This window comes from Somniosus microcephalus, chromosome 26 (genome assembly GCF_052327205.1).
Source record: "Somniosus microcephalus isolate GS21.2 chromosome 26, FLI_Smic_1.0, whole genome shotgun sequence".
Lineage (NCBI taxonomy): Eukaryota > Metazoa > Chordata > Chondrichthyes > Squaliformes > Somniosidae > Somniosus > Somniosus microcephalus.
Genome location: NC_141012.1, coordinates 50,768,896 through 50,790,754, shown reverse-complemented (window position 1 = coordinate 50,790,754; position 21,859 = coordinate 50,768,896). Strand labels below are relative to the sequence as shown.

At 50.1% G+C, this 21,859-nt stretch overlaps 1 pseudogene; it reads left to right on the top strand.

The window, feature by feature from the left end:
* Positions 1-21,859, top strand: part of LOC147100448 (uncharacterized) — a 97,813-nt pseudogene that overhangs the window by 27,271 nt on the left and 48,683 nt on the right.

The following is a 21,859-nucleotide window of genomic DNA, read 5'->3' as shown; positions in this document are numbered from 1 at the left end:
CTGTGCGTAGCAGGTAGCGTCATTCATGTAGTGTATGTAACTGTTCTACCTTTAAGAGAACTATTGTATGTAACCGTCCACCTTTAAGAGAACTATTTTAGGTGTGGCACTACTTTATCCTGGCTGCTGTATACTGTAATACCGACGGTGACCACACCGGTATATAAGTGCTGTGGCAGAATTTATTGGGCAGATTCGCCCTGACCTTCGAATAGTAAAGTCCTGTTTAAGTTACTCTTGTAGTCTGTGTATTACTTCGCTATACAACCCACAGACTTTACAGTGGCGACGAGTTCGATCTTACCCTGCGGCAACAATACTTCTGAAGAAGTAAACGAGCGTCGAGAAGAGGCACCCGCCCTCGTCGTTTTGCTGAGAGAAAACTCGAGTCTGCAGACCAAGAAAGAAGGAAGATTCAAACACGAAGTCTTCCATCAGCAACAGGCACGGATTGTCCCTTCTGCCACGGTGGTGAGTGAGCCGATCAACACGAGAAGCAAGTCGGCCACGGTGACTGTGAGTAAAGGGAAAATAGAAACAAATAAACGGAGGATAAGGGCGGTGCACTCGACCACGGTCGAGGGGTGAAAAAGGCCAGACAGTGACTGAGGCCACGAAGCGCTGCGACCGGATCGTAAGGCGTGGGAAGAGATAAAAATAAATAAACCACGGAGAACGCAGCTGCAGCCGGGGAGGAAGCACCGGACTGCGAGAGGCTGGGAGGAGCGATTGGGTGAAAAAGGTCGGGCAGTGACCGAGGCCACGAAGCGCTGCGACCGGGATCGTAAGGCGCGGGAAGAGATAAAATAAATAAATCGCGGAGAACTCAGCCGCAGCCGGGGAGGGAAGCACCGGACTGCGAGAGGGCTGGGAGGCGCGATTGAGAGCCGCGCGAGCGGGAGAGACAGAGCCCGAGCGAGAGCCGCGCAAACGGGAGAGACAGAGCCCGAGAGAGAGCGAGCGAGAGCTGCGCGAGCGGGAGAGACAGAGCCCGAGGAAGACTGAGCGAGATCCAGCCCAGCGGCTGAAACTGTTCGCCGTCAACGGGTTGTACCCAGCACCGGAGAGACAGAGCCCGAGCGAGGGAGACTGAGCGAGATCCAGCCAGCGGCTGAGACCGTTCGCCGTCAACGGGTTGTACCCAGAGCCGGTTGCCCGGCCGAGAGAAGGGAATGCACTGAAGCCGAAGCGCAGGCTGCGAACCCCGAAAGCCAGCGGCCGTCGCCCGAGGGAAAAGCTTACCCCTCCTGCCAGGGGAAGAAAAGCGGGAACCGCCATCTTGAAAGTGGGCGGGGAAAGAAGATAAGCGCGGGAAACCGCGGGAAGCCGCCAGTAGGCGGAGAAAAAGACAGAAGCGGGAACCGCCATTTTGAAAGGGGCGGGGAAAGAAGATAAGCGCGGGGAAACCGCCATCTTGGAAAAAAAAGAGTTAAAGAAGTATTTCGTTGTTGTTTATCAGGGAGGTGAAGATGCCTAAGCGTGGTAACATCAACGATTTCAATTCCGAGGTAGAAGATTGGGCCACGTATGTAGAACGCATTGAGATATATTGTGAGGCCAATAAAATAGAGGATGATGATAAAGCTATAACCTTGCTAAACTCGATGGGGGCGAAGACATACGGGCTATTGAAGCATCTTCTAGCACCAGTTAAACCGACGGATCAAACCTTCGGTAATATTGTTGCTGTTCTGAAGGATCACTTGAACCCCACACCGCTGATGTTGGCGGAACGATTCAAATTTTATGCGAGAACGCAACGGAAAGAGGAAAGCAACGCGGAATACTTGGTCGAACTGCGTAGGCTAGCGAAATACTGCCAGTTTGGAGGAAATCTGACAGAGGCATTGCGAGACAAGTTCGTGTGCGGGTTGTCGAAGGAAGGAACGCAAAAGCGACTGCTCGAAGAGAACGACCTTACACTGGATAGGGCTGTCCTTATTGCAGCATCACACGAAGCCGCAGCGAAAGGAACTGCGGAAATGCAGCTGAAGGCAGCGGTCCTCAGTGTGGATCAAATTACTTCGGGTGCAACGAAATGTTATCGTTGTGGGAAGACAACACACGACCAGAACCAATGCTGGTTTAAAAACCAGGACTGTAGGAAATGTGGCAAACTGGGTCACATAGCCAAAGTATGCCGGTCAGGGAAGAAGACCAACAACCAAAAAAAAAAGCCATCACAGGAAAAGTACAACAAAGTACACAAGGTGGTTGAGAAGAGTTCAGATGAACAGAATTCGGATTCAGACCCAAGCGGCCAGGAACTGGGTAGTCTGAGAATTCATAATGTGAGTAAGGAAGCTGACCTACAAACTATCTGGGTCATGCTAAAAATAGCCGGAGTCCAAGTGAGAATGGAATTGGACACTGGATCAGCCCTATCAGTCATAAATCGAAGGGATTACAACCGGCTATTCTCACATATACCCTTGAGAGATACCAAGTTCGTATTGCAGACATACACGGGGCATAAAGTGTACCCCATAGGAAAGATAAGAGTCAAGGTGAGAGACAGGGGCAAAGAACACCCCGGAATGGACTTATACGTACTACCTGAGGGAGGACCACCACTTCTAGGATGGGAGTGGATCAAGAAAATAGACATGGAATGGCACTACCTCAAAGCAATAACGAGTGAGGACTCGGGACAGACAATCAGCTCACACTCTGAAATGGATGACGATAAGACCAGCCCAAGCATGAAAGACAAGTCTAAAATGAACTTGCTGACTAAGGTTGGTAGAACGAATGTGGGCATAAAGGCTTATGCTCCAGAGGAGAACAAAGCTTCAGAACAGAATTCCTCTGAACAACAACAACATAGCTTGACAGAGAATTCTGAGTCTGTTCAAGTTACAGACATATATATTACTGAGGAACATCGAGCTCGAACGCAAACTTATTTCAGATTACGACAGCAATTAGAACAATTGAATTGCCGTCTCGAGCAAGAGATGAAAGCAATGAAAAAGTTCTATGATACCGAATGGGAGAATCTGGAAAGACAACAGAAGCAGCTGGGGAAGAAAAGGGAGCAGGAGCACACAAACCGTCTGCAGGAGGAGGCCAAACGAATCAAAGCTGATTCAGCTTCTGAAGGGGCGTGCTCCAATCCGGTGGAACAAGATGTGCCGCAACTGAAGGCGCTGGTTAGCAGGTTGCAGGCAGAAAAAGCTGAGTTGGGCGACATGACTTCCGAGCTCCTACTGAAGTTGAGTGCAGCATCACCGGACGATTCATTTGTGGAAATTCGAATGATGGGGGCTGCGGATGATGGCGAAGTAGAAGCAGCAAAGGAGCCCCAGGACAAGGTTCTAAACAGCCCTGTAGTTAATGGAAAAGGGATGATGGCAGAAGAGTTAACAGTCAGCCAACTCATTCATATGCTGAGGGATAAAACTCTAAAATGGGAAAAACTTAAATACGAGCCTCAATCTTCAAAGGGAAGGGAGCTCTCAAAAGTCATTGGAAGAGCTGAGGTGGCAACCCAGACTGAGAAGTCTGCAGCAGAACAGCCCTTGGATGCCAAAAGTACGCTGACGCACGGCAATGTAGAACAACAGAATACTGAAACAGCTACTTCAGTAGAGGGATTGAATAGTCCGATCAATCAATCTCCGAATGAAGTTGAAGTATTGAAATCACAAATGAGGTCATTAGTAAAAGTCGTGCAGGAAGCCCAGAAAAAGCGGGATGAATCTGAACGCATGATGAAGTCTCTTCAGGACAGATGTCGGGATTTGGAACAAAAGTCGGCTAACGTCCAGCTGGGTAAGGAGGAAATAGAAGACCCTCTCGCTGGCCTAGCTCAGGACGACACCGAATATTACCATGATCTGTTGAGTGACACTGAATATTACGAGGACCTGGTCTGCCCAGCTTGTGCCGAGAACTCCCAAAGTGCCGAAATCAGGATGAATCACTTAAAGTCTAAGGAACATAGGGAGATGGTGGCGTTACAGCTGGCAGCTGACAATGGAGCCCCGAGAGTCTCCAAGAAGCAAAAAAGGAAAAGACAAAGCAGAAGATGATAACCATCTGAACCATTATTACCTCTACCAGATCACACACGTGGTCCCCCGAACGGAGCCAAATCAGTTGGAAAGTAGGAAAATTTCCCAAGGCAATCCAACTGTTTTTTTTTTTGTTTGTTGTAAAAAAGTCAGCAATGCTGGTTCAGAAGTGATGGAAGTAAAGCTGTTAAGTCTAGGGAAGGACTATGGGATGAGTCCCTCTAGCAAGGTGACCCGACTACACCACGGAGGCGTGGTCCGGACCGAGTCAAGAAGATCAGAGACTGAATCTGTGAACTGTTTCCCGCAGAGACTGAATCTGTGAACTGTTTCCGCAGAGACTACCTCTGTGAACTGTTGTAACATGAAGTTGGATATGTTATGATGTTATGTTAATGGGGAATAAGTATGTTGTAAGCTAAAAAGGGAGGATTGTAGTGTATGTAACTGTTCTACCTTTAAGAGAACTATTGTATGTAACCGTCCACCTTTAAGAGAACTATTTTAGGTGTGGCACTACTTTATCCTGGCTGCTGTATACTGTAATACCGACGGTGACCACACCGGTATATAAGTGCTGTGGCAGAATTTATTGGGCAGATTCGCCCTGACCTTCGAATAGTAAAGTCCTGTTTAAGTTACTCTTGTAGTCTGTGTATTACTTTGCTATACAACCTTACAGACTTTACAGTTCAGAGCCCTTGAAATGATCATTCCACGAGGCTGAGTGTTCAGCCACACTATCGTTGCAGTCCTGATGGAACTAGCAGATCTCCAGCCATTTCAATGTAGGTGGTTTAATTGCACTGAATTTAAGTGCAGTGCTCACCATATTTTGAAGATTAACCAACAATAGCCATTTTTATTGCTACTAAGTTCTGTTCTGAAATCACTGAGCTGCTTAAAGCTCAGACACAGGAGGGACGGACTGTCGTTAGCGATCTGCGCACCGCCTGTCCGAGCTGCTCTTCACAGACGTCAGGGCCCATCCCTCTCGTGGGCGTTGAGCTCCTGCCAATCAGTCCCAGGTGCCAAATGGCCACAGCCCAGGCAGTCCCATCTCTCAGGACGTCGAGCTCCTGTGGGAGTCTCATCTCGTCACCGTGGCTGGGCGGGTTGTGCCAGTAATCAACTCCCACTCCTCGTGTTCCGCTACAGGTTAAGGAGAAGCGTCAAGTGACCGTGAACAGTATTCTGAGTGGTTACATTTATTCCTTTTAAAAAGATGAAGTTGTTAAGACGTGGAATAAAAGCAGAAAATGCTGGGAGCACTCAGCAGGTCAGGCAACATCTGTGGAGAGAGAGAAACAGAGTTAACGTTTCAGGTCGATGACCTTTCATCAAAACTGAGAACCTGACCCGCTGAGTGTTTGCAGCATCCGCAGTATTTTGCTTTCAGACACCCCATCCCATTTTCCCATCCCCAGCTCAAGGGCATTGAGACTATCTGCAGCATCTCCACCAATGTCCTCCCCGGGATCAGTTAGCACAGCACAAGCCACGGGGTGGGGGCGGAATTTTAAACTAACCCACCTGGTGGGAAATTGACGGGATTGGTCGGCCGCCCGTTTTACACCCCGCCCGATCTTACGGGCGATCCGATCCGGCCAGCTTCCCACCGGGCTGGCTGGTTAATGACCCAGCACAGCGCTCACCGGCTCAGTGCCCAGTAATCTTAATTGGCTGAAAAAAAAACCATTGGAGAAAGCTTTTACACTCATTTTTCCCACCTCCTGGAAGCCAAGAGGAAGGAAATGGGTGGGTATGGAGTTAAAGGGATTTAGTTAGAGAATAAGATGATCAGAGTAATAGATAAAGACATAAAAGAGAGAATGTAGATTAAAAAAGGGTGAGCACAATAAAGATTAGTTCTTATTTAAAATTGTGTATTTGTGATATCAGAGGAATTTAGTGTTTCAGTGCATGAATTGAAAGGCCTAGAAATTGGATATAACCGAAAATGGGCGCCCCCGCCCCCCCCCCGCTCAGCGCTATTTCCCTGCACCCGTTCAAAGCAAAATTCATGCTCATTTACATGATTGTAGCGCTGATCTCAGCGTCAAACGCACTGCTGATTGGCTTAGAGCTGAACGGGGGCAGGGGGGGCAATATCGGGGGCCGTCTACTGGCCAATAAAGTTCAGCCTCGGCTCTTGGCACTACTTAAAGGGGAGGTGCTTTTATGCAGAAGCACCTCATTGTCAGTCTAAACAAAGCCATGGCACAACAGCCAAGAGAAAGGGCGAGGAGATTTTCTGGTGCGGCTCTGGAGGCCTTGGTCCTGGGGTTCAAAGGTGCTGTCAGGTCCTCTACCCTCGGGGGGGGGAGGGGGGGGTGGCAGGCGGCCTGTAGGGGGTTTCTCTTGCTCGTTCTGGTCTCCTACCAGGCTTCGTGCAATAATTACCCTTGAGTGGTTCGACCCACTCTTCCCTACGGTTCTAGACCTTGGACTTAGGTGCAGGGAACTGTAGTGCAGAGAAAAACTCAATAGACCAGGTTGAATAGCACGAAATGGATGCTTTTATTATTAAACAGTTTGCAGCATTACAAAATACATATCATAAGCACAAATCAAAGCGACTACGAGCATGCACATATCTACAAACTTGATTCCATGGAAATGGGAAACACACGGCACATCGAAAAAGGGGAAACACATTACGATTACCCTTACCCTCTCCCTCCCCTTAGACCTAAACTAAGTTTCAACTTGAGGAACTCGGGATCATGCTCACCACTTTCAGATTCGCAAAAGAGGGGGTTCGCAGCCTTTTGGCACAGCTTTCCGTCGTCACGTGGATTTGGAAACTTCTGGCGCAGCTTGTTTTTCTCTCTCTCTCAGGCGATGAGGCAGCGGACACAGCCTTGATGAGCGCTCGTCAAGGATGGATCAGTTAAAAAGCTGTTGTGGATTTGGATTCATGGGGAAGTCTCTGCCACCGATGTGATGTTGAATAACTGGAAGCACATGGGAGAGTCCAGTGAGGAAAACCCTGAGAATGGGATGTTGAGGCACGGGAGTGCTGGGCCCGGAATGTCCTTTTCCTCCGGCCTGGATCGTCGGTTTTCCTGAGGGTGTCTTCTTCTTCGGCCTGGGTCGTCGATGATCTCCCGACAACGGTACCCGGGCCACCCTCGTCGTCTTCCCGTCGTGGCCGAGCCTTGTCTGGCTGAGCACTGACCACGTTGTCTTTTACCAAAATGTCCGTCTGAAGCGTCTTTAAAAGAAGAAACGTCCTGATCGAATTCTGAAGCTACCGAGGTAGAAGAGGCGCCGATGGACCTTTCAAATCCATAGTTATACCCTTTTGGGCCAGTCTTATCTCCCGCCAGATCATAGTCCAGTCTTTGTAATATTTTTGGCGGGCAGAAATCTCTGCAGGGGCGCTTTGTCTTGTAACGGGAGCCGGTGATATCTTAACTGGCCTTCCTGCCGATAATGTCTTTTACTTTGTCACCGTAACTCGGTTCGCATATTGATCGGTCCGGAGATTTCCCTTGATGGCTGTTAAACGGTTTTTCCTTTGCACCTTAAATGGGTTTAAGTGTTCATTCATTGTCTGCCCATATCTTGATGGGCCCCATCCTGTTGCCTGAAACTGTCTTGTACTTAGAATCCAATTGAATATGTGATGTGCCTCAATTATTCCGAGACTCGAAGTTAGCAGAACAAAAGTAAGGCTTTTATTAACTCAGAACATAACACGTAAAATAGAGGGATGTCTTCCTTCAGGAGGCTGATGCCCGACTGAACTTAGATTACAAAGGAGCCAGGTATGGGCGGAGCCCTGCACACAACCAGTTCCAGCACATTCCAATACATAATACATGAGGACTGGGGGAAGGGAAAAGACACAGAAAGCAGGCAGTTACAAGACACAGAAAACAGGCAGTGATGAATGGAATATATTTCATCACATTCACCCCTTCTATAGATTTAGTCTGTTCGGGGGTTTGATAGTCCTCTGCGACCGACGTGGCTGTTGTGGTGCCGCGGGTGTCGGCTGGGTGTCCCCGGTAGCCTCCTGGGTCTCTGCCGGGGGTGCCACCGGGGTTGTTGAAGGGGTAGTTGGTGGGTTCTTCCGGGGGTGATGTTCTTCCGGGGGTGATGAAAGAATAGTGGGTGGGTAAGGGTTGCTGTGATCGTCGTCGCTGCTATTGCCGTGGTTGTTGTCGATGCCGGCTGGGGCGACGTCTTTTATGGACACGGTGTCCTCCCTTCCGTCGGCGTGCCGGACATATGCATATTGGGGGTTGGCGTGGAGTAGGTGTGCTGGCTCCACGAGAGGGTCCGTCTTGTGGCCCCTCACATGCCTTCGCACGAGTACCGGACCTGGGGTGGAGAGCCATGACGGCATGGATACGCCTGAGGTGGATTTCCGAGGAAAGACAAACATTCGCTCATGAGGCGTGGCATTAGTGGCCGTACACAATAGCAACCGTATCGAATGGAGCACATCCGAGAGGACTTCCTGCCAGCGGGAGATAGGGAGGCCTTTGGTCCTTAGAGCTAGAGTGACTGCTTTCCACACTGTCCCGTTCTCTCGCTCCACCTGGCCGTTACCCCGGGGGTTGTAGCTGGTGGTACGGCTCGTGGCGATCCCCTTGGACAGCATGTACTGGCGTAGCTCTTCACTCATGTAGGACGCCCCCCTATCCGTGTGGATATAGCTCGGCATACCGAACAGGCAGAACAGGCTGTTGAGGCATTTAATGACCGTGGCGCTGGTCATGTCTGGGCAGGGGAAGGCGAATGGGAAACGGGAGTATTCGTCCACAATGTTCAGGAAGTAAACATTGCGGTCGACGGACGGGAGGGGGCCCTTGAAATCTAAGCTGAGCCGCTCAAAGGGCTGTGTAGCTTTGATTAAGTGGGCTCTATCTGGGCGGTAGAACTGAGGCTTGCACTCAGCGCAAGTGCGGCAGTTCCTGGTCAGAGACCGAACTTCCTCAATCGAGTAGGGTAAGTTACGAGACTTTATGAAGTGGAACAGCCGCGTGACCCCTGGGTGGCAGAGGTCGTTGTGGAGGGTCTGTAGCCGATCCTCGGTGGCGCTGGCACACATCCCTCGTGAGAGGGCGTCAGGGGATTCGTTAAGGGCCCCTGGCCGGTAAATGATGTCGTACTCGAAAGTGGAGAGCTCGATCCGCCACCTAAGAATCTTATCATTTTTAATCTTCCCCCTCTGTTTATTGTTGAACATAAACGCTACCGACCGCTGGTCGGTAAGTAGGGTGAAGCGTTTGCCGGCTAGGTAGTGGCGCCAGTGGTGCACTGCCTCCACGATGGCTTGGGCCTCCTTTTCCACGGAGGAGTGTCTGATTTCGGGGCCTTGGAGGGTCCTCGAGAAGAAAGCTACGGGCCGCCCCGCCTGGTTGAGGGTGGCCGCCAAGGCGAAGTCGGACGCATCACTTTCCACTTGAAATGGAGTGTTCTCGTCCACTGCCTGTAGCGTGGCCCGCTCAATATCCTGCTTAATGCTTTTGAAGGCGGCGTGGGCCTCAGCAGAGAGCGGAAAAGAGGATGCTTTCAAGAGGGGGCGGGCTTTGTCAGAGTAGTTGGGGACCCATTGAGAATAGTAAGAAAATAACCCCAGGCACCTTTTCAGGGCTTTGGGAGTGTTGGGCAGGGGCAGCTCCCATAGGGGGCGCAATCAGTCGGGGTCTGGTCCGATTTCCCCATTCTCCACCACGCTGCCCAGTATGCAGAGGCGCGTGGTGTTGAAAACGCACTTGTCCTCGTTATTGGTGAGGTTGAGTTTTTGTGCGGTTTTCAGGAACCTCTCGAGGTTCGAGTCGTGATCCTGCTGGTTGTGACCGCAGATGGTGACGTTGTCGAGGTAGGGGAAGGTTGCCTGCAAGTGGTGGTCATCGACCATGCGACCCATCTCCCTCTGAAAGACCGAGACCCCGTTCGTCACCCCAAAGGGGACTCTGAGGAATTGGTAGAGGCGTCCGTTTGCCTCGAAGGCGGTGTACGGGCGGTCCTCTGGTCTGATAGGGAGCTGGTGGTACGCTGACTTGAGGTCGATGGTGGAGAACACCCGGTATTGGGCGATTTGGTTCACCATTTCTGATATGCGGGGTAGCGGGTAGGCGTCTAGTAGGGTGTACCTGTTGATCGTTTGACTATAGTCGATCACCATCCGTTTCTTCTCGCTACCCCTTACCACTACCACTTGGGCGCGCCACGGGCTGTTGCTGTGTTCAATAATGCGCTCTTTCAGGAGCCTGTCTACCTCGGTCACGATAAACCGCCTGTCCTCCCAGCTGTACCACCTGCTTTTGGTCGCTATTGGCCGGCAGTTAGGGGTAAGGTTCGCGAATAGCGAAGGCGGCTTTACCTTCAGGGTAGCCAGACCGCACACTGTGAGGGGCGGCTGGGACCCACCGTACTTGAGCGTGATGCTTTGGTGGTTGCACTGGAAATCCAAACCCAAGATCACGCTCGCACATAGATTCTTCATGATTAATACTTTAAAATTATCATACACAGTTCCGTTAACGCACAATTGTACCGTGCAGTAACCCAGAATGGTCGATGTCTGGGTTTTATCGGCCATAGAGATGGTACCCTGAGCAGGGACCACCTTTAGGGAGAGTTGTTGTGCCAGTTCAGGGTGGATAAAACTCTCCGTGCTTCCACTGTCAATTAAGCATTTAACCCGGCACCCGTTTACCTCGATGTCCACCATTGATTTGGATAGCGGATGCGGCCTGGTCTGGTCCACTGTGACCGATGCCACTGTAGGGCCCTGATCGAGACAAGATGGCATCCACGCTGTCTGCTCATAAGATGGCGGACCCCACGAGGTCGGGCAAGATGGCGTCCAAGATGGCCGCTCCCACGGCGCACACGCGGCGGTGGCGGGTTTTCCGGCGGTTGGTTTTCCGGCGGGGTTCCCTCTGCACACCTTCCCGAAGTGCCCCTTCTTACCGCACTTAAAGCAGGTGGTGCCTTTCGCCGGGCACAGGTTTCTGGTGTGCTTTGGCTGCCCGCAGAAGTAGCAGTTGGGTGCTTGACGCGTCGCGGCTGTCGTAGGGCTTCTGGGGGGAGAGCTGGGCCCCGCCGGTGTTGGGCTGCCGGGCGGGGAAGATGCCTTCCAAGATGGCGGTGCCCTCGGCGCACACGTGGCGGCGTGGGCGGCGCGGGCTGAAGAGTAGGCGTCCGAGTTTCTCTGGGCCATCTCCAGGGACCGCGCGGTGTCCGCAGCCTGTTTCAGGTCCAACTCCGTTTTTTCCAGCAGTCTTTGCCGGATGTGAGTGGAGCTGAGGCCTGTGATAAAGGCATCGCGAACAAGCTCGTCGGTGTACACTGCGGCTTTTACATCTCAGCACTTACAGTCCTTGCCAAGCTTTTTCAGGATGCTTAGGAACTCCTCCACCGATTCCCCAGGTCGCTGTGCGCGAGTAGCGAGTAGATGCCTAGCATGCACCTCATTCGTAGGCTGCTGGTAATGCGCCTTTAAGGTGTTGCAGGCGGCCAGGTACGTATCGGCGTCTTGGATGAGGGGGTAAACCCGGTGGCTTACCCAATTCCGTAGCATTCCGAGTCTCATCTTCGCAGTGTCCGTAGCGTCTTTGACGGCTGCGGAATTGTCCAGGAAGAATTCCATACAGTCAAACCAGTGTCCGAAGCGTGCTGATGCGTCCGGAGCATGTTGATCCAAATCCAAACGTTCGGGTTTCAGGAGTTGATCCATAGTGTTGAAAATTGAGTTAATAAAATTGATGTGCCTCAATTATTCCGAGACTCGAAGTTAGCAGAACAAAAGTAAGGCTTTTATTAACTCAGAACATAACACGTAAAATAGAGAGATGTCTTCCTTCAGGAGGCTGATGCCCGACTGAACTTAGATTACAAAGGAGCCAGGTATGGGCGGAGCCCTGCACACAACCAGTTCCAGCACATTCCAATACATAATACATGAGGACTGGGGGAAGGGAAAAGACACAGAAAGCAGGCAGTTACAAGACACAGAAAACAGGCAGTGATGAATGGAATATATTTCATCACAATATGTATGCCCATTTCCCTGAGTTTCGGTTTCCTGATACTGGCTTTCGCGGGCTTACTGTTCTCAATCCACAAGCCTGTCTGGCTTGCAGTAACAGAAATCAAATAGTCCAAGAAACTGATCACGAGGTCCGGCGGCCATTTTGTATGCCCTTTTATCAAAGGTTTATCTGTACAAGCTTCTTTTGGTCAATAAAGCTGTATTATTAATCCTGTTATCTTGTGTGATTATATAATGAAAATTTTCGAATCTTACAGGCCTTCAAGGCAGAGCAGCAGAAGGCTGTGGGGGGAGATCGCTAAAATCGTCAGTGTTGTCCCCAGAACCTGGATCCAGTGCAGCAAAAATGTTTAACGACCTCACACGAGTGGTCAAGGTGAGTGAATACATCATCAAATGCCATATCGCACAATCTGCACCACTAGCCTCACCCACTACTCAATGCACCACTCCCCCATCACTCAACTACCAACAATCTCCAGCAATCACGACTCATACCTCACAATCGCAGCTTCACCTCACCCTCACTGTGTGCAAGCCTCACACCCACATCTCACAGCTTGCACACACTGTCAGCTATTCAATCATGACAGGCACATCACCCAAACACATTGCATCATACTCACTGACACACTTCTCTTTCTCTTACAGGCAAGGTCGCTCATAACCGCTGGAAGCAGCAGCAGACGGCTGGAAGGGAAGCCCGCCTGCAGAACCTGACGGAGCTGGAGGAAGCAGTGCTGGAGTTCATTAGAGGGGCTGTCACAGAGTCCGTGGTGAGCGGGGAAGTTGAAAGCATTACTGATGAGGACGGTATGCTCATACCAATCCTTCTTCTCACATCCCACTTCCTCCTCATCCCACAATTTCTGATGGTGTATGGATGGATATTTTGCTTTCCCCCACTCCGCTCACCACAACCCGGCCCTTGGTTCATTTCTCCTTTCAGATACCTAAGAACTCGAACCTGGCCAGCCGATCCCTGAAGTGAAGGAGGCGAAGAAGACACACCATCACTGCATCTGACACTCACAGACACCAACTCAGAAAATGGCACTGCGCGTACTTTAGAGGGTAGCATAGACACGGGATCTGCACATGGTGAGTCACCGGGTACGAGTGGGCTGCAGCCAGACCTGGGGGAAAGGGTAGCTTGGGTGCCAGTTCCCTGGAGGGTGAGTTCGCCCACGAGTCCAGCTGCACAGGACTAAGATGATGACCTCGATGGGGCGGCCTTCAGAAGCACGGTGATGAGCATGCACGCAGAAATGCTAGGTGCAATGGCAAGCCTGCCAGAGAGCCTCTTGTCACTGTCAAGGAGCATGGAGGAGTCTGGCTCCGACATTGGCTGGGGCTTTGTGCAGAGATTGGAGCCCGTGATTTCCAGGATGAAAACGATGGGCAACTCCATGAGGGACCTTGTGGACCCAACCATGAGGCTGCGTGTGATGGGCGATATCGCAGCTTCCATTGCAGCACAGGTGGAAGCCACCCAATGTCTCTGTGCTGCAGTGGAAGCTCAGGCTGCTGGTATCGTGGCTGGGTTTATGAGTGTGGAAAGGGGCTTGCAGGGTCTCACAGCAGTCCAGCAATCCGTCCCCCAACAGATTGTTGAGACGCCACCCCGGAGGAGTGGCAGTGGCTCAATGGAGCTTGAGCCTGCTGTCCTCTCTCAGGATGGCAGCATTCCTACTCCCACCTCTGCCACTCAGCCAGTGCCCTTGCTACTGCCCGTCATCCAGCCAGCCCAGACTGCTGCCGCCCATGCCGAGGTTCTGCTGTCCACAGCCCGGCGTTCCAGGCTCAGAGCTGCTCGAGGTCATCCTGCAAGGCCATCTGCAGTCTACCCCACTGAAAGCCAGCCATGCTGCAGCCACTGGGGGAGCACTTCATAGGAGCACTAGGACGGCAAAGGAACATGAAAGAGAGACCCTAAGGGAATGCACAAGGGTGGTTAGTTGACGTTGTTGTTTTGATTTAGATATCATAAATTTATGAATTATGTTTGGAATGTGTGTTTTGTGGCGGCTCTCGTTTCAGCTTTGTGCCGAGGAGGACGCTGTGATGTTCCGTGACAGAGGGATGGTACGATGGGGAAGTGGTGACCAACGGGAATCTGAGGTTTCATTCATTGGAACCGGAGTCTGATGAGGCGTTCACGGACAGCCTGTCCAGAACAGCGATCTGCTGCCTGCCTCCTTTCTAACAGTGTATGACCTTGGTCCTACTTCCTCAAGAACTGTAGCTTTCCTGTTCCATGCATCTGGATCTTCAATCCTGACAACATCATCCCTTGTCAATGGTTTCAGAGTTTTGGATGACTTGTCATAGTATGATTTCTGTTTCAGCTTTAACAGTTGAAGTCTCTGTCTCAGTTCCTTACTCTGCTTTTCTTTTGCACAGCAGGGTAGCGTGGTACGCAACTTGTGACCCATTAGGAGTTCAGCAGGTGAAGAACCAGAGTCTAAAGGTGAGGCTCGGTAGCTCAGCAGGGCGAGATAAGGATCAGACTTGCTTTCTCTTGCTTTCTTCAGTAGCTGCTTGAGAACTTGAACACCTTTCTCTGCCTTACCATTTGACTGAGCATACAAAGGACTGGATGTGATGTGTTGAAAGTCATAATGTGCTGCAAACTGTTGCCACTCCTTACAGTTGAAGCACGGACCATTGTCGCTAACGGCAATCCTGGGAATTCCATGTCTGGAGAAGATGGATTTCACATGCATTATGACACTGCTTGCTGTGGTGCTTGAGAGCAGCGCCATCTCAGGATAGTTAGAATAGTAGTCAATCACTATTAGATAGTCTTTACCATTTAAATGAAAAAGGTCCATACCAACCTTTTGCCATGGTGCTGTTGGTATGTCAGCTACTATCATTGGTTCCTTTGCTTGTTTGTTCTGGTGTTTCTGACATGTCTCACATTTGCCTATCATGTTCTCAATGTCCTTATTTATGCCAGGCCAATAAACAGTGTCTCTTGCTCTCCTTTTGCATTTTTCAATTCCGAGGTGTCCCTCATGAATCCTTTTGAGCATGTCTTGACGTAGAGCCTGTGGAATGAGTATTCTGTTCTGTTTTAGTAATAGTCCACTTGCGACACTCAATTCTGACCTTATGTGAAAATATTTTGGACAGGAACCTTTTGGCCAACCATGATGAATGTTCTCTATTAGTTTGTAATACTGTATCTTTTACTGTTTCTTCTGCTATTTGCTTTGATTTTGTGTCTGACACGGGCAGCGCAGCAGTGACCATACTCACATGAACATCCACGTCTTCTTCAGTAGAGCTCACATGACTCATTGTGGGTGCTCGGGATAGTGCATCTGCTAACACTATGTATTTGCCTGGTGTGTAGATCAGTTCAAAGTCATATCTTTGCAGCTTCATCATGAGTCGTTGAATCCTTGGAGACATCTCATTCAGGTTCTTTTTTATGATGGCAACCAGTGGGCTGTGGTCTGTCTCAACTGTGAAGGTGGGAAGCCCATATATGTAGCCATGAAACTTTTCTAGTCCAACTACCAAGCCTAGACATTCCTTTTCAATCTGGGCGCATCGACACTCAGTATCAGTCATAGACCTGGAGGCATAGGCAACAGGCTTCCAATCTTCACCCTCTGCTTGTAGCAAGACCGCACCTAGGCCATCTTTTGATGCATCCGTTGACACTTTGATTCTTTTTGTTGGCTCAAAGAAGATGCGTACAGGTGTGGTTGTCAGCACTGTTTTGAGGTTTATCCACTCTTGTTCATGTCTTTCTGTCCATGCGAACTCATTTGTTTTACGTAGCAGGTCTCGCAGACAGGCTGTCTTGGCTGACAAGTTAGGAATGAACTTTCCAATGAAGTTTATCATCCCCATGATGCGTAGCACTCCTTTTTTGTCAGTGGGTCGGGGAATTTTGAGTATGTCGTTTACTTTTTCCATATCTGGCTCTATTCCTTTACCAGATAGATTATCTCCTAGGAAAGTGACTTCCTGGACGCCAAACTGACACTTGGCTTTGTTGAGCTTCAGTCCATTCCGGCGTATGCTCTGTAGCACTTTAGTCAGTCTCTCATTGTGTTCTTTCAGTGTGGAGCCCCAGATGATGATGTCATCAACATAGACCCGAACTCCTTCCAGACCTTCAATTATGTGTTCCATCGCTCTATGAAAGATTTCAGATGCAGATATTATCCCGAAAGGCATTCTGAGGAAACAATACCTGCCAAATGGTGTGTTGAAGGTACAGCATTTGGTGCTCTCTTCATCCAGTTTTAGTTGCCAAAATCCTTGTGAGGCATCGAGCTTTGTAAAGTATCTGGCACCTGACATTTCACTGGTGATTTCTTCTCGCTTGGGAATCTGGTAGTGTTCACGTTTTATGTTTGCATTTAAGTCCTTTGGATCCATGCATATTCTTAGATCATTGTTCTTTTTCTTTACACGTACCATGGAGTTAACCCAATCTGTTGGCTCTTCGACTTTCCTGATGACTTCTAGTGTGGTCATTCTGTCCAGTTCATTCTTGAGCCGGTCACGCAGGGGTGCTGGAACTCTTCGTGGAGCATGTACCACTGGCTGAGCATTCTCCTTTAGCTGGATCTTGTAAGTGAATGGTAGAACTCCAAATCCTTTGAACACATCCTGGAAATTATTCACTACAGAATCCACCGAGTCATCTGGTCTGCTTATGGCACAGTTTATACGGTAGACTCTCTTGACCAGTTCTAAGTCCTCACAAGCTTTGTCACCCAGTAGTGAATCAAGTCCTTCAGCCACAACAGAAAACATGAGATGATGCACTTTGTCTTTGACTGTCGCTTTAAGTCTGCATACACCTAAGCTATCTATTTTCTGTCCATTATAGTCCTTCAGTAGTACTGACTTTTTCTGTATTTTGGGCTTTTCTTTCATATTGTTAATGTCACTCATACTGATTAAGTTTGCTTTTGCCCGAGTGTCTAGTTTCAATGTAACTAATGCTCCATTTACCTGCAGTGGGATCATCCATTTGTCCTCTTTTACTGCATTAACTTTATGTTCAGCATTGTTAATTCCTGAGGGCTGCACATTTTCTGTATCCTTTTTGATATTGTCACATGACACCATTCCTACAAAACATGTCTCACTTAAATCAGTGTCCTCAATCACATTAACTCGTTGCCCTTTCTTTGTTTTTACTTTTGAAAAGCATTGTTTGGCAAAGTGATTCTTTCCATTACACTTTGTGCACATTTTTCCAAACGCTGGGCATTGCCTTAACTGGTGTTTGTAACCACAGCATTTACAATTAAAAATTTCATCCTCCGATTGCTTTTCATTTCTGTTCTGCCCACGTTTCATCCCCTTGTAGGACACAGCACCGATAGTAGCATTATCACTCATTACAATTGCATCATTATTGATTTCACTGAAAGTCTTTGTGTGCTTTCGAGCTAGCTCGCTGGCTTGGCATATTTTCACAGCAATTTCCAATGTTAGTTCGGTTTCTCTCAACAGACGTTCCCTGACTTTTTTATCATGAATACCAAACACAATCTGGACATGAATCATGGATGCTTTCAGCTCAGAGAAATTACATGTCTGTGCTTTCAGTTTCAGATCAGTCATAAAGCTATCAAAAGTCTCATTTTGCTGCTGTGTCCGAGAACGGAAGATGTACCTCTCATAGGTTTCATTCTTTTTGGGAGAACAATGTGTATCAAACTTCTTTAGCACATCGTCTAATTTTTCTCTGTTCTCCTCTGGATTAAATACAAATGTATTAAATACCTCTATCGCATGTGGGCCTGCAACCGTGATCAGCAACGCTATTTTCCTTGCGTCTGGCTTCGTACCGTACCCGATGGCAGCAATTTAGAGTTCGAATTGTTGTTTAAAAGTCTGCCAATTGTAGTCGATATTTCCTGTGAGTTTCAAATGCACTGGTGGCTTCAAATTCTCCATGTCGCGTTGCACAATATTCAGCAGATCTTACCAATCCTGGTACCATGTTATGTTCATTAATAACTAGTCGTTTTTATTAAAAACAGGTAGCTTTTGCTAGACCCTTTATTGAGCACATGTGGACTAGGTACAGTATCTGTAGAGGCATCCATCTTGACTGCTGCCTTGTGGGTAGCCTGGTGCATCATGGGTAGCCCACTCTTATACTCATACAGCACCACCTAGTGTACCATTCTAGAATGACAGGTTACTGATCATTACACCCGTGGTGATAAGGGCTGTGTCCTCATGATGTCCAGTTTGTGGAGGATGCAGCAGACCACCATGAAATAGGACACCCACTTCGGCGAGTACTGGAGGGCTCCTCCTGAGCAGTCAAGGCAGTGGAACCATTGCTTTAGCACCAAGATGATCTGTTCGATGAGGTTCCTTGTGGCAGCATGGCTCTCGTTATATGACTGCTGGCCACAAGTGATGGGGTTGCGGAGGGGAGTCATTTGCCAGGTGTAGAGCGGCCACCCTCAGGTTTGACTTGGTGGCTGGAAGATTGCTGGCACACTGGACTGGCGCAAGATGAAGGCATCAGGCCTACTGCCAGGATAACGGGCATTCATCGTCATGATGTGCTGGGTGTGGTCGCACAACAACTGCACATTAAGTGAGTGGTAGCCTTTGCAGTTACAGAACACCTCAGGATTGGTATGTGGTGCCCGCAAAGCCATGTGTGCAGTCAATGGCGTTCTGCACCACAGGGAATCCTGATATGCTGGCAAAGCCGCATGCATTCCTCCTGCTTCTCTCTGTTCAGAGAGAAGACAATGAAGTCCCCTTCTCCTGGAGTGCAGAGCTTCTGTGACCTCCCGGATGTAGCGATGGACGATGAACTGGGACATGTTAGCTATTTCTCCTGCTCAAGTCTGGAAGGATCCAGTGGCGAAGAAACTGAGGACCACAGTGACCTTTAGGGCCACTGGCAACACTGTTCTTGCCCTGCTCTGAGGCTGCAGGTCTGTTTGCAGGAGGTGGCAGAGTTCGGTGACCACCTCCTTGGTGAAGCAGTGTCTCCTAACATACTGCTCCTGGCTTACGTGCAGGTAGAAATGCTCTCGGAAGACCCTAGATGGGTAAGGCCTCTTGCTGAGAGCCCTCCTGCCCCTCCTCATCCTCCCTCTGCGAGCATCTTGTCCTTTTCTTCGCTGCCTCTGCTCCATCTCCCTGTCATGCTTGAGCGAGAGGGAGGCTGCAATTAGAGCCCCCATGACTGGGAGCAAGTGGTGTGAGCAGAACCCTTTAAATGAGAAGCAAGGTGTTCTCCACTTGCAGCACCGACACTTCCCGTCACCGCACCAACTTTAAATAACTATAAAAGCTCCAAACTGTTGCACAAACTTAGACAGAGCCAGTATAAATGAAAAACCGAGTCAGCTGCAAGTTGTTGATGGTTACTTTAACTAGCGCTGCTGGGGGTCCTTCCTGCTGCTGAACGCACGGTCAGCTGATTGTGAGTAGGAGAGGGCGTTAAATGGAGCGGTGACGTCCAAAATAGCAGATCGTGCGTCAAATCAGCGTAACACACTCACTGACATCACCATCTGCCTCATTTCCATTTCTGCAGCGAGCGCAGGCAATGCAGCGCTGCCGACCCGCCATTTTTTTACCAAACCAGCCTTAACGCCTGGCGCAAACGTGTCCAATTTCCCAGCTATAATGTTTTAAATGCCCCGACCAGGGAGACTTCCCTATTCCAGGTCACACACAGTTTAAAAGCTGGATGGACGGGTTGGGGAATGACAGATGGGTTTAAATGGATGCAAAATAGATGTAAAGTTATGGGCAAGATAGCAGGGAAAGAATGTGTTCACAATGGAAAGCGAAGAGATGGGCAGCAATGAAAGTGGAAAAGCAAAAGGATTTTTTGTGCGATTACTGATCACTGGCAGCGTGAAGCTGTTATTAGCAAAGTCCTCACGTACCTGGGTACATCTCAAGAGAACGTGACTGAAAGTTGAAACAGGTGATTCTGATCTTGAGCCAGGGTGTAGGATATCAAATTGCAAATATTCTGAATATTCTGTCTGATTTAATGCAGGAGGGGGGAAGCCAGAAGAAAGTTTGTAGACCATTTTCTCGGGAGGTTAAAGCCGAGAAACGGCTGCTTGTAGTATCAGGGAGTGGCCACCTCGGCCTGGTTCAATTTTCCCTTCTAAAGCCTGGAGTTAACGGCCTCCACATGGTTTTGGTCGCCTTCCCACCCTGTAAACACTGGCAGAGAGGCGGGCAACCTTTTGAAGGAAGCCTATCTCGAGATATGCAGGTAGCAGGCCCCGCTTAATATGCAAATCATGCTCCTACGGCCCCAATTGTACCCTGCAGACTCTGACCAGTTCCTCAGGCCATGGACTCCAGGCCTGACCAAGGTAGGTTTGGAATTATTTTTGTGGAGCTCAGAGGAAAGGGAGTGCTGTGCCAGGCCCCACAAAAATAATTTGGGCCTCTGCTAACCCTGGGACCACCACCCACCGCGATCGTGACCCCCTCCCTCCTGCCTGGCGCTTAACTTGCTGGAGGCTGGGGCAGCCCGATATTGGTAGGCCACAATCTGGCAAGCTGCATCTGAACACCCATCAGTCTGCCAGCTCGATTGAAATGTGGTCGATACCTCAAAATCGCAGCCGTCTCCTGGCTGTGGGTACGGACGATCGGTCAGCACGCTCCACTGGTCAGCGCACTCCACTGGTCAGTGCACTCCACTGGTCAGCACGCTCCACTGGTCAGCACGCTCCACTGGTCGGCACGCTCCACTGGTCGGCACGCTCCACTGGTCAGCATGCTTCACTGGTCAGCACGCTGCACTGGTCAGCAGGCTCCACTGGTCAGCGCGCTCCACTGGTCAGCACGCTCCACTGGTCATCACACTCCACTGGTCAGTGCTCTCCACTGGTCAGCACACTCCACTGGTCAGCAGACACCACTGGTCAGCACACTCCACTGGTCAGCACGCTCCACTGGTCAGTGCACTCCACTGGTCAGCACATCCTCTGGTCAGCACACTCCACTGGTCAGTGCTCTCCACTGGTCAGCATGCTTCACTGGTCAGCGCGCCGCACTGGTCAGCCCACGCCACTGGTCAGCACACTCCACTGGTCAGCATGCTCCACAGGTCATCACGCTCCACTGGTCATCTCGCTCCACTGGTCAGTGGTCTCCACTGGTCATCACACTCGACTGGTCATCTTGCTCCACTGGCCATCTCGCTCCAGTGGTCAGCGCACCCCAATGGCCAGCGCACTCCACCGGTCATCGCACTCCACTGGTCAGCACACTACACTGGTCAATCTGCTCCACTGGTCAGCGCGCTCCACTGGTCGGCCCACTACACTGGTCAGCATGCTCCACTGGTCAGCACACTGCACTGGTCAGCAGACACCACTGGTTATCATGCTCCAATGGTCATCACACTCCACTGGTCATCACGCTCCACTGGTCAGCGCACTCCACTGGACAGCACTCTCCACTGGTCATCACGCTCCACTGGTCATCACACTCCACTGGTCAAACCACTCCACTGGTCAGCACACTCAACTGGTCAGCACACTCCACTGGTCAGCATGCTCCACTGGTCAGCACACTCCACTGGTCAGCACGCTCTACTGGCCAGTGCACTCCACTGGTCAGCACACACCACTGGTCAGCCCACTCCACTGGTCATCACACTCCACTGGCCATCACACTCCACTGGTCAGCCCACTCCACTGGTCATCACACTCCACTGGCCATCACTCTGCACTGGTCAGTGCGCTCCACTGGTCAGCAGCCTCCACTGGTCAGATCAATCCACTGGTCAGCACAACCCCTGGTCAGCCCACTCCACTGGTCAGCACACTCCACT